This window comes from Schistocerca americana, chromosome 1 (genome assembly GCF_021461395.2).
Source record: "Schistocerca americana isolate TAMUIC-IGC-003095 chromosome 1, iqSchAmer2.1, whole genome shotgun sequence".
NCBI lineage: Eukaryota > Metazoa > Arthropoda > Insecta > Orthoptera > Acrididae > Schistocerca > Schistocerca americana.
The window spans coordinates 1,040,816,248-1,040,828,293 of NC_060119.1; the positions used below are offsets into that span (position 1 = coordinate 1,040,816,248).

A 12,046-nucleotide genomic window follows, 5' to 3' on the forward strand; every position below is an offset into this window, starting at 1 on the left:
AGTCCATGCTGCTGCAAACGTCGTCGAACTGTTCGTGCAGATGGTTGTTGTCTTGCAAACGACCCCATCTGTTGACTCAGGGATAGAGACGTGGCTGCACGATCCGTTACAGCCGTGCGGATAAGATGCCTGTCATCTCGACTGCTAGTGATACGAGGCCGTTGGGATCCAGCAAGGCGTTCCGTATTACCCTCCTGAACCCACCGATTCCATATTCTGCTAACAGTCATTGGATCTCGACCAACGCGAGCAGCAATGTCGCGATACGATAAACCGCAATCACGATAGGCTACAATCCGACCTTTACCAAAGTCGGAAACGTGATGGTAAGCATTTCTCCTCCTTACATGAGGCATCACAACAACGTTTCACCAGGCAACACCGGTCAATTGCCGTTCGTGTATGATTAATCGGTTGGAAACTTTCCCCATGTCAGCACGTTGTAGGTGTCGCCACGGGCGCCAACCTTGTGTGAATGCTCTGAAAAGCTAATCATTTGCATATCACAGCATCTTCTTTCTGTCGGTTAAATTTCGCATCTGTAGCACATCTTCGTGGTGTAGCAATTTTAATGGCCAGTAGTGTACTTTCCAATATTCTCCGGATTCTGGCGCAACTTCAGTTTTCTCCATCTATTTCTTTTCCTGTTTGCAACAATATCACATTTCTAGAGGAAACATGGGGGTATAACATACACTCTAAGACAAAACGAAGCACCACGAAGGAATTATCCAAATGGGACGGAAATCGGTAGATGTGATTTACGTCTACAGACAGACAAATTATTACGAGGTTTTCTTTCGTGCTGAGTCACAGTCATACAGCATTTTTGAAATAATATACCCCCATTTGACTGTGTATTACTGCATTTTTCTTCTGCACAATCTAGACTTCGGCTTTCACGCCATTATCGAGTACAATGTTCCTAGACCATTGACATCATTTTGTTGTGTACTGTGCATGATGAAAAACACTCAGTTCTACACATTTGATTGATGTCGATTGTAAGCAAATGTGTTGAACTGTGTACTTGTCATCTTGCACAGTACACAGAAAAATGATATTAACTAAGAACACTTGTAATTAGGCTGTTTAGGTTTTTATGCTGAGGGAATTAGATTAGCAAATGAGACACTTATAGTAGTAAAGGAGTTTTGCTATTTGGGGAGCAAAATAACTGATGATGGTCGAAGTAGAGAGGATATAAAATGTAGACTGGCAATGGCAAGGAAAGCGTTTCTGAAGAAGAGAAATTTGTTAACATCGAGAATTGATTTAACTGTCCGGAAGTCGTTTCTGAAAGTATATGTATGGAGTGTAGCCATGTATGGAAGTGAAACATGGACGATAAATAGTTTAGATAAGAAGAGAATAGAAGCTTTCGAAATGTGGTGCTACAGAAGAATGCTGAAGATTAGATGGGTAGATCACATAACTAATGAGGAGGTATTGAATAGGATTGAGGAGAAGAGAAGCTTGTGGCACAACTTGACTAGAAGAAGGTATCAGTTCGTAGGACATGTTCTGAGGCATCAAGGGATCACCAATTTAGTACTGGAGGGATGCGTGGAGGGTAAAAACCGTAGAGGGAGACCAAGAGATGAATACACTAAGCAGATTCAGAAGGATGTAGGCTGCAGTAGGTGCTGGGAGATGAAGAAGTTTGCACAGGATAGAGTAGCATGGAGAACTGCATCAAACCAGTCTCAGGACTCAAGACCATAACAACAACAACAGGTTTTTGTGTTGGTTACGCCACGTAGTGCTCTGTACGAAAATCACGGACTGCGCTGTGTGCAGTCTGTGTCTGGTTGGACTGATTGTTGGAATATTCGCTGGTGAAGCGTTGGGCAGTTGGAGGTGAGCCGCCAGCAGTGGTGGATTTGGGGAGAGAGATGTCAGAGTTTTGAGAGGTTACTATGAGCGGACGATCTGGACATGTGTCCGTCAGAAAAAGTAAACTTGTAAGGTTGGATATCATCGAATGATATATGTATGACTTTTGAACACTATTAAGGTAAATACATTGTTTGTTCTCTATCAAAATATTTCATTTGCTAACTATGCCTAACTATGCCTATCAGTAGTTAGTGCCTTCAGTAGTCAGAATCTTTTATTTAGCTGGCAGTATTGGCACTCGCTGTATTTGCGGTAGTTCAAGTAAAGAAGATTTTTGAGGTAAGTTATTCATGAAAGGAATAGGTTATTGTTAGTCAGGCCCATTATTTTGTAGGCATTATTGAAAGCCAGATTGCGTTGCGCTAAAAACGTTGTGTGTCAGTTTAGTGATGACCAGAATAAGTAAAGAGAGAACTGTCTTAGTACGTTCAGTTTTGCTCAGCTATTTGAAAATCAAATAACGTAAGAATTTTTCCAGCTCTGTCATTTTTTACATACAAAAGAAAGTTTCACACTGTACTCGATAATGGCGTGAAAGCCAAACTCTAGAGTTTACAGGAGGAAAATACAGTAATACACAGTCAAATAGTTGTGCATTCTTTAAAAAAGTGATTACAGCTTGAGAAAACATCGGCCTCACAAACTGAGCAAATCAGTAACACGTTGGTTCCCCTCTGACCCTTACGTAAGCAGTTATTCGTTTTGGCATTTACCCGTCAGTGGATGGTGGGCGGTTAATAATATTGTTTATGGTGAACATTCCCAATGCAGTCATGTATGTTTCTGGTTTATCTTCCTTACGCCTATTTTTTTTGTTTTAAAAACGCCTTCTTACGATAGGATTTCCCCTGACTTGTGAAGGTTCATTTTATTGCAGAAGAATTCAACACAACAGCGTCAGGAGTATAATTCAGTCCAAGACAAACAAAAACAGCACACCACAAAGAAATTAGCCGAATGAGACGGAAATCGGAGATGTGATGTACGTATACAGACAAACAAATGATTACAATATCAGAAAAAAATGGGTGATTTATTCAAGTCAAAGGGCTTCACAAATTGAGCAAGTCAATAATGCGCTCTTTCACCTCTGGCATATATGCAAGCAGTTGTTCGGCTTGGCACTGACTGATAGAGTTGCTGTATGTTCTCCTGATGGATATCGTGCGTAATTCTGTCCTACAGGAGCGTTAGATCCTCAAAATCCCAAGCTGATTGGTGTTATGCCCATAATGCTCCCAGAGTTCTCAACTGGAGAGAGATCCGGCGACATTGCTGGTAAAGATGCATTTTGGCAAGTACAAAGACAAGCGGTAGAAACTCTCCCGTGTGCGGGCGTGCATTATCTTGTGAAACGTAAATCTAGGATGGCTTTTCATGATGGGCAACAAAACGCGGCGTATAATATCGAGTTACTACTGTGCTACAAGGGTACCGCCGTTGACAACCAACTCTTGTTTGTCGGCCCGTATTGGGGGCGACAGTTAAGTTGGTACCCTACCGTATCCAGGACTTCTCCAGGCACGTCTTCGCCCTGAAATCTCCTTGAGAGGTGTAGAACTGTCTTTTGTGACGAGTGTCGCTTCGAACTGATTCCTGATGATGAGCGGAGAAGTATGTGGAGACGCTCAGGACAGCGGTTTGGTTCCCCTCATGGCCAGCTAGCCTGAGCTTACATTGCAGCAGGATAATCCCCGGCCACACACGGCGAGAGTTCCTACTGCTTGCCTTTATGCTTGCCAAAATCTACATTTGCCAGCAATATCGCTGGATTTCTCCCCAGTTCAGAACATTTGGAGCATTATGGGCATGGCCCCAATCTGTTCAGGATTTTGAGGATGCAATAAACTCAGTAAATCAATGCAAGGCCGAGAAACTGCTTGCATATGGACCAGAGGTGGAACAGCGTGTTATTGACTTGCTCAATTCGTGTAGTTCTTTCTCTTGAATAAATCGTCCAATTTTTCTGGTACCGTAATCACATGTTTGTCTGCTTAACTACATCACATCTACCAATTTCAGCTCCATTCGGGTAATTCCTTCGTGATGAGCTGTTTTCGTTTGTCCTAGAATGGATTATGCTGCTGGCGCCATTGTGTTGGATTCTTCTGCAGAGAAGTGAAGTTTCACTAAACAGGGGGAATCTTATTGTAAGAAGGCGGTTTCTTTAATCAAGCTTATGGAAGGGAAATCAGGAGCATAAATGATCGCATTGGAAATGTTCAAGTTAGCAAATATTATTATCCGTTCGTCATCCACTGATAGGTAACTTCCTCTTCGATATGCTATCAAGTATACCTCGCTTGTTTTACACGTGCTAGTTGTCAATCCGAGTCTCCAACTGCCAAAACACACTTAAAGAAAGTATGTTCGTTAGCAGGAAGGGTATTTGACAAAAACGCTACTTAGCTGATAACTACCATCGTAATAAAAAGTATCATCTCCCACAGAGGAAACGACGTCGCGGGACAAAAAGCAAAGTACGCGCAGTTAATACAACATGTAGCAATACTTTTTTGCAGCCCGTTGCTAATGGAATACGTCTAAAATCCACATGAGTATCCAAAGTAGCATTAAGAAACAACATATTAATTTTAATACAATTATCACCGATGTAACAAAAATATACATGTAAACAACACTTCTTCAACCATTTGTTCCTATTTGGAAACTAAAACGATATCTGGAGGTCACATTCGGCGAATATGGACTCCAAAGACAGTGAATAGAGTGCCGTAAATCGCGTCATTATTATCAATAATATACCGCGGATGTGGTCTGTAATAGTGCTAGCCAGGCATTGTCATAAAATTTCGACTATCATGGGAATTGTGAGAACTGTGTTTTGTTTCCGAGTTCTACTACAGTAACACCAGTCTTATGTGGCTACAATATTGGCATTTGGATAAGATTTTCTTTATTGTAGTCTTTAATTCGAATAATCTGAACGATTATATTTGACGCGTGTAGTGATTTCACGCACCATTGTAATAAAATTTAATCTGAATAGCGACTATGAAATTCTGTCCTCCCAAATAAGACCATTAAACTGTACAGGAAATTAGATAGCTTTTAAAAATTATCAATTTTCTCTATTAAATAAGTCAGTGATTGCGTAAGTATCTGATTAACACATATAGTTTATAACAATTATCTATGGTTTTCTTCACAGCGAACTTACGCCATCTTAGGATGCATTTTGCATAGCTACATCGTAGAGATAAATTAAGCTATGACTTCAAACAGATTTACAGAACAAGATATATGTTACGTGAGCGTTACAATAAGCTCCAGTGCTGAAGTAGGCCCTAAGTGAAATCTATTGCAGAAGTGAGGTTTCACAGGAGTTTACTCTAAAGCAGAAGTGATATATAAAAGGGCGGCTATGTCTTTTATATTTTCTAACAGTCAATGAGTAGAACGAAATTGCAACAGCGATGTCTGAATTACGCACAGAGACATCCCTGGAACCTAATTCGACCAACAGTAAAAATGATTCACAGTAAAATGACATGTTATAGATGGTTTGTGACAACGATATGAGTCCTATGTGTGCATGCATACAGCTTTATATAAAACGGTACGAAAAAAATCTTCTTGGATCAAACACTTATACATTTCATATTAGCACGATAATTGGAATACCTGCCGCAAATGGCAAATACAAACTGCCTGGATTTACACAGCGACCTTTTAACATTTCTGAATTATTGTAATACACAATGAGTATAGCTAGTATGCGGGACAAAGTGGCACAAGTTGGACACTGAGTAGTATCGAAGAGTGATGGAATCTTAACGGGAGACACTACCCTGTAGGGGATTCGGACTGCTCCTCGTTGCTTGAATCACTAAAACGCGCATATGTTTTTAGTTCAAATGCACTCGTACTTCGATTGTAAAATGGGGACGTCTTACCAAACGCCCTTGATGTCAGTCGTCTTGGTAACTTTTGAAACTTAAGTGTAGTAGCTCCATTGATCCCACAAAAACCGAGAAGATATTATCCAAAGACACACATTACTATTTTCTGATAAATTAGAACCTTACCCTTGTCATACATCTTATTACAGCAGATAAGTAATAATTATTTCATATTTACTTGGAGCCTAAGTGTGCTAGCCATGTTCGCTTTTGCTGTCGCCTCGGGTAGTTTCCGGGTGTTGGGGGAAGATTCTTTTCCCTATCCTCTTAAATGGCTAGTGGAACAACTAGACTCATCTCAAGGGCAGCAGCTCACGTGATTGCCTATGTTTTCCGGTACTAAGATGGAAGCTCCAAAAATACTCGCGGGAAGCAGAACCTGACAGAAGCGTTATTACCGCGAACGGAAAAACGCCAATGAAACTGCCTGTGAGTCTGATTGACTGAAGGGTCTGAATGTTAGATAATTTCGTGGAGCGGTTTGGAGTGGCAACCAGTGGCCCTCTGGGGCGAGATTTGTATTTTAACGTAGTTCTGGAGTTAGTAATCCTCTACGATTAATGAATTTCCATTTTCATTACGGAAAGCGTGCAAAATATTCGAATTGAGTTCCTGTATCCAGGCATCAAATGGCTCTGAGCACTATGGGACTTAACTTCTGAGGTCATCAGGCCCCTAGAACTTAGAACTACTTAAACATAACTAACCTAAAGACATCACACACATCCATGCCCGAGGCAGGATTCGAACCTGCGACCGTAGTGGTCGCTCGGTTCCAGACTGTTGCGCCTAGAACCGCTCGGCCACTCCTCGCGGCTATCCAGGCATCGAAATGTGCTTCAGCTCCCTCCTGCTTTTCTGAGGGAGTGTTGTGAATCAGTGAGCGGACACGTCGTCGGTAACGGAAGCCTCAGATGTCGGCGTGCGACTTTTAGCTTTAGGGAGATAGGCTGAATAAAACTGATGTACTTGACTGAGGTTAACTGCTACCCATCTGTGTCCATCTTCGTCTTCCCCTCTCCATCCGTTCATCTCCTCCTCCATTCTTCCCTCTCCACGTTATAATCCCCAACCCAATAGGATGTTGCTGGTTCTTATCCACAGTATTTCTTACCAGATAGTAAATAATACGTCTACCAGGTTTGGTTAAGAACGATCCAGGGTTCTTGAAGGTTTTTAATTGTGGTACATGTCATATACATTGAACATATTTCATACATATTTGTAACCTACTTCAACTGCATTCCTAGGAAATTTCGCCGTATAGTTCTGTTTTCACGCAGCCCATTGTTCATGATGTATCTCCTCAAATATGTGTCGTATAATGATGTAATTTTGCAGCTACGTTCACTAATGACAACAGACTTGACGCTGTGTTCACATCGATCGTCGACAGATCACCGCTGTTAAGCGCTGTCGATCTTGGCTGACACTTGAATGGGTGACCAGCCGGATCTGCCTAGTGCTATTGGCAAGTGGTGTGCATTTAGCCCTTGTAAGGCCAATTGGGGAGCTACTTGATTGAGATGTAGTGGTCGGAAGAGCGGTATACTGACCACATTCCCCTCCACATCCACTGACGCTTATCGGCTGAGGATGACACGGCGTTTTCGAAGGACTATTCGAATGGTGCGTTTTACACCAGTAGTATACAGGGTGAGTGACTAACTATTGTAACCTAGAATAACTTCGAAAGTATGATAGTAGCTGAAAAGTTTGTGGGGCAAATGCTGCGTGGGACAACGGGATCCATAATATGACGTTGGTTTTTTGTTGATATCTGGGGTCACGTCAGAGATATGAAGGTCAACTTTTTTTAATTGGATACTATACTTTGGTACTTATTTTCTGATAGCGGCTATCGAGACGAATCCATTGATGTGTAACAGTAAGATCTTTGATGGTCAACGAAGGTCACAAAGGTGCCATGAACGTCCATTTAGAGAAGATGTTCCAAGTGGTGACCATTGGTATCAATGGAGTGCTGAAATCTTCTTATCATGGATTGAGTGGTATTACTATCACTTCGGCACTTATCGAAGCATATGCTCTGACAATTCTCTCTCGTATATCGTGCAAATAGTAAATATTTGCCGAATACGGCGTATCCATGTAACGTGCCATTGACATGTAAGCACCATTCGACGGTTTCGCAATACAACATTAATAGGAACGGTAAGACTAGTGTCGTCGAATCAAGCAAATGTGAATGATGTATTCCTTCGAAGAACAAGTCGATATGCTTCTCGTTTACGGAGGATGCCATCGAAACACAGTGAGAGCTAGAGACTTGCAGGCTGAAAGATATCCTCATTGTACTTATTCTACACGTCGTACATTTAAATATGTGTATGATAAATTGATAACATCTGAATCTTTAACGCATCGGAAACATATCCGGCAAAGGAAAGTCACTAACGAGGAAACGGAAATTGATACTCTTGCCTTTTGTTAGCTCGCGTCAAATTGCAGGGAAATCTGACATGAGCCAGGGTAGTGTTGTTTATGTACTGTACCGCCATAAATATCATCCTTATTATATCAGTCTCCACCAAGAATTAACTGGTACTGGTTGTAAGGTCGCATAGAATTCTGCCCATGGGTTCAACTTCAGATTCAGAGGGATGACACATTTATGAATTTGATTTTGTTTTCTGACGAGGCTACATTCACGAAACGTAGTCGGTCAATGTATGGTTTAGGATTCTGGAGGACAGAATTATAGCCCCTATTTCATCGAAGGAAATTTTAATGGTAGGAAGTACACCACATTCCTGCAAGAAACATTAATTCTGTTATTGCCAGAAATACCCTCAAGAACAAGGAACAGAATGTGCTATCAACACGGTGGGTGTCCTGCACATTTTTCGCTGATGGCTAGAAATGAGTTGCAGAGACAATTCCCAAATCGTTGGGTTGGGCGCAGAGGAGATGTGTCGTGGCCGGTTCGTTAGCCAGACTTGACGCCTCTGGATTTTTTCTTGTGGGGATTCGTAAAAGACATAGTTCACATGGACGTTCCAACTACACCTGAAGATATGCGAGAGAGAATTGTCAGAGCATGTGCTTCCATAAGTATCGATGTGATGAGAATTGCACTCAATCCATGATAAGAAGATTGCAGCACTGCATTGATACCACTGGTCATCACTTGGAACACCTTCTGTAAATGGACGTTGATGCCACCTTTCTGATCTTCGTTGACCTTCAAAGACCTTACTGTTGCATATCATTGGGCTCCTATCGATAGCCGCTGTCAGAAATTAAGTACTAAACTATAGCATCCCATTTAAAAAAACAAAGTTGACCTTCATATCTCTGAAGCGACCCCACCTAGCAACAAAAAAACCAACATTGTATTATGGCCCTCGTTGTCCCATGCAACTTTGGTCCCACAAACTTTTGAACTCCTATACACTTTCGGAGTTATTCTTGGCGGCAATAGTTAGTGACTCACCCTATACATGGATAGCGTCTGCGAAATGTGTTGCGAATAGAGATGGTAGAGAGAAATAATAAATTAAAACGTCATCTCTGATTCGGCAGTTTTTCACGTATCTCAGTGTTTATGACGTCATGTCTCCTGAACCCTGCGTCCTACAATGTCATATATTTACAAGTACATTCAGTGACCTATCTAAATGCGGTACGAAAAATGTAGACAGTGTTAGCAGTAAGGAAGTAATAAAGTAAAAGTTAATGTTTGATGCGACAGTTTTACGGTATGTACAGTGCATTTTGTCAGCGACATGTCTCGTAAAGGTTTGAAATTATGTATAAAACTGGTTTAAAGTTACCAACTGCTCTCATTTTTAAATACTGGATGAATGCAAAGGATGTGATTTATTGGTTTTGGCTTTAGCTATTCGTACTTTTCCATCGCCTAGACCATAAATGATGGGACCACTGGTGAGCCAGATGAAACGTGTTACAGCTGATTGCTGAGGGAATTTGTTACAGATTAATTTCTTTTCTGCCCGGTCTTTGCCAATCTTGTAAACAAAAACTATGTCATCAGTTTGACCAACAGCAATCTTCTGGGAATCAGGAGAAAATGCTATGCCCTTTACAACATAGCTTTTTTTCTCATACTTTGAGTCAACTAGTTTTGTTGAAAACCTGTCACGTTTCACACCCCCTCATCAAATACATGGATGAGGCGATCTGACATACAACAAGCAAATTTGCTGTTGTTTGGTGCCCATGCAATGGCCAGGACCTTTGATGCACAGTTCTCTGCCTCTGTTACTGTTTGTAAGTGCTTCAGCTGCATGATTCCTCAAATAAGCTTGACAGTTTCCAGTAATATCTCTACATCTCTTACTTACAGCGACTTTTCAACCTGCTAAAAATCAAACTCAACGCCGCTTGCAAATCTATGCGACCTTTAAGGTCTATTGAGCGTCTCGAGCTACGCTCCATTTGCATCCCCGCTCCTATTCCTGTGGTCGATAGGTGGTTCCTACCACCACAGCGAATCTTCCCAGACAGTAAGTGAAATGTATAGCAAGTTTTGTTGAAATTGGTCCAGTGGTTTAGAGAGAGATGTGGAACATGGATACATACAAATATACCGGGTGATCAAAAAGTCAGTACAAATTTGAAAACTGCTAAATCACGGAATAATGTAGACAGAGAGGTACAAATTGACACACATGCTTGGAATGACATTGGGTTTTATTAGAACCAAAAAAATACAAAAGTTCAAAAAATGTGCACCAAATGGCGCTTCATCTGATCAGAATAGCAATAATTAGCATAACAAAGTAAGACAGAGCAAAGATGATGTTCTTCACAGGAAATGCTCAATATGTCCACCGTCATTTCTCAACAATAGCTGTAGTCGAGGAATAATGTTGTGAATAGCACTGTAAAGCATGTCCGGAGTTATGGTGAGGGATTGGCGTCGGATGTTGTCTTTCAGCATCCCTAGAGATGTCGGTCGATCACGATACACTTGCGACTTCAGGTAACCCCAAAGCCAATAATCGCACGGACTGAGGTCTGGAGACCTGGGAGGCCAAGCATGACGAAAGTGGTGGCTGAGCACACGATGATCACCAAACGACGCGCGCAAGAGATATTTCACACGTCTAGCAATACTTTTTTTTCGGTTCTAATAACACCCCGTGTCATTCCAAGCATGTGTGTCAATTTTTACCACTCTATCTAAATTATTCCGTGGTTTATTAAGTTTTCAAATCTATACTGACTTTTTGATCACCCGGTATATGCATATCTACATGCAGATACTCTTATAATACGTACGGAAATTGGTGATAGAGCAGTGCAAAAAAGTAATCAGAGCTCGCCAGTAAACGTTTCCGATAAAATCCGCTTAGCAGTACGTCGCGTTAATTTGTTTCGAGCACCGCACATCGCTAAGAGTGCATGGGTTCTGACCTCGGTGCGAGTTCGACTTGGTGCGACGTTACGCCAGCTGCGAGGCACGGATGAAAAGAAACGTTACGACTATCCTAACTGACAACGTCAATAGTATTTCGAAGAGACTAACTTTAATTTCACATGATATTTTGTTATTTCATTGGAATAGACATGTATCGGTATAGCATCCTCTGAAACTGAAATTTTTAGGAAATTGGTTTAAATTAACTACTACAATTCACTAAAAATTGCAGGAAAAGACTGACTGCTACTTACCATAAAAAAGACACGTCAATTTGCAGACAGGCTCAATTAAAAGACACTCAATAAAGCTTTCACCAAATGGTTCAAATGGCTCTGAGCACTATGGGACTTAACATCTGAGGTCATCAGTCCCCTAGAACTTAGAACTACTTAAACCTAACTAACCTAAGGACATCACACACATCCATGCCCGAGGCAGGATTCGAACCTGTGACCGTAGCGGTCGCGTCGCGTGGTTCCAGACTGAAGCGCCTAGAACTGCTCGGCTTCAATGGCCGGCAAAAGCTTTCACCCACTGCCTTCGTCAGTAAAAGACGACCGCAAACCCCAGCATCTCGGGCCCTAAATGCTGGAGCTGGCGGTCGCGTGTGCCTGAGGTGTGCTAGCTTGTGTATGTGAATGGTGTGCGCGCGCGCACCTGTTTTGTGTGAGTGTGTGTCTTACTGACGAAGGCTGTGGCCGAAAACTATATGTGAGGGTCTCTTATTTGTGCCTATCTGCAACTTGACGCGTCTTCTTTACGTGTAAGTAGCAACGTGTTTTTTCGTACATTGTTGATATTCATATCTGGAGTT

General features: G+C 41.7%; 1 protein-coding gene across 1 annotated transcript in view; it reads left to right on the forward strand.

Annotated features, from left to right (window-relative positions):
• The window catches only part of LOC124549418 (phospholipase B1, membrane-associated-like), a 126,741-nt gene that overhangs the window by 98,864 nt on the left and 15,831 nt on the right, over nt 1–12,046 (forward strand). The gene's annotated exons all lie outside the window — the stretch shown is intronic.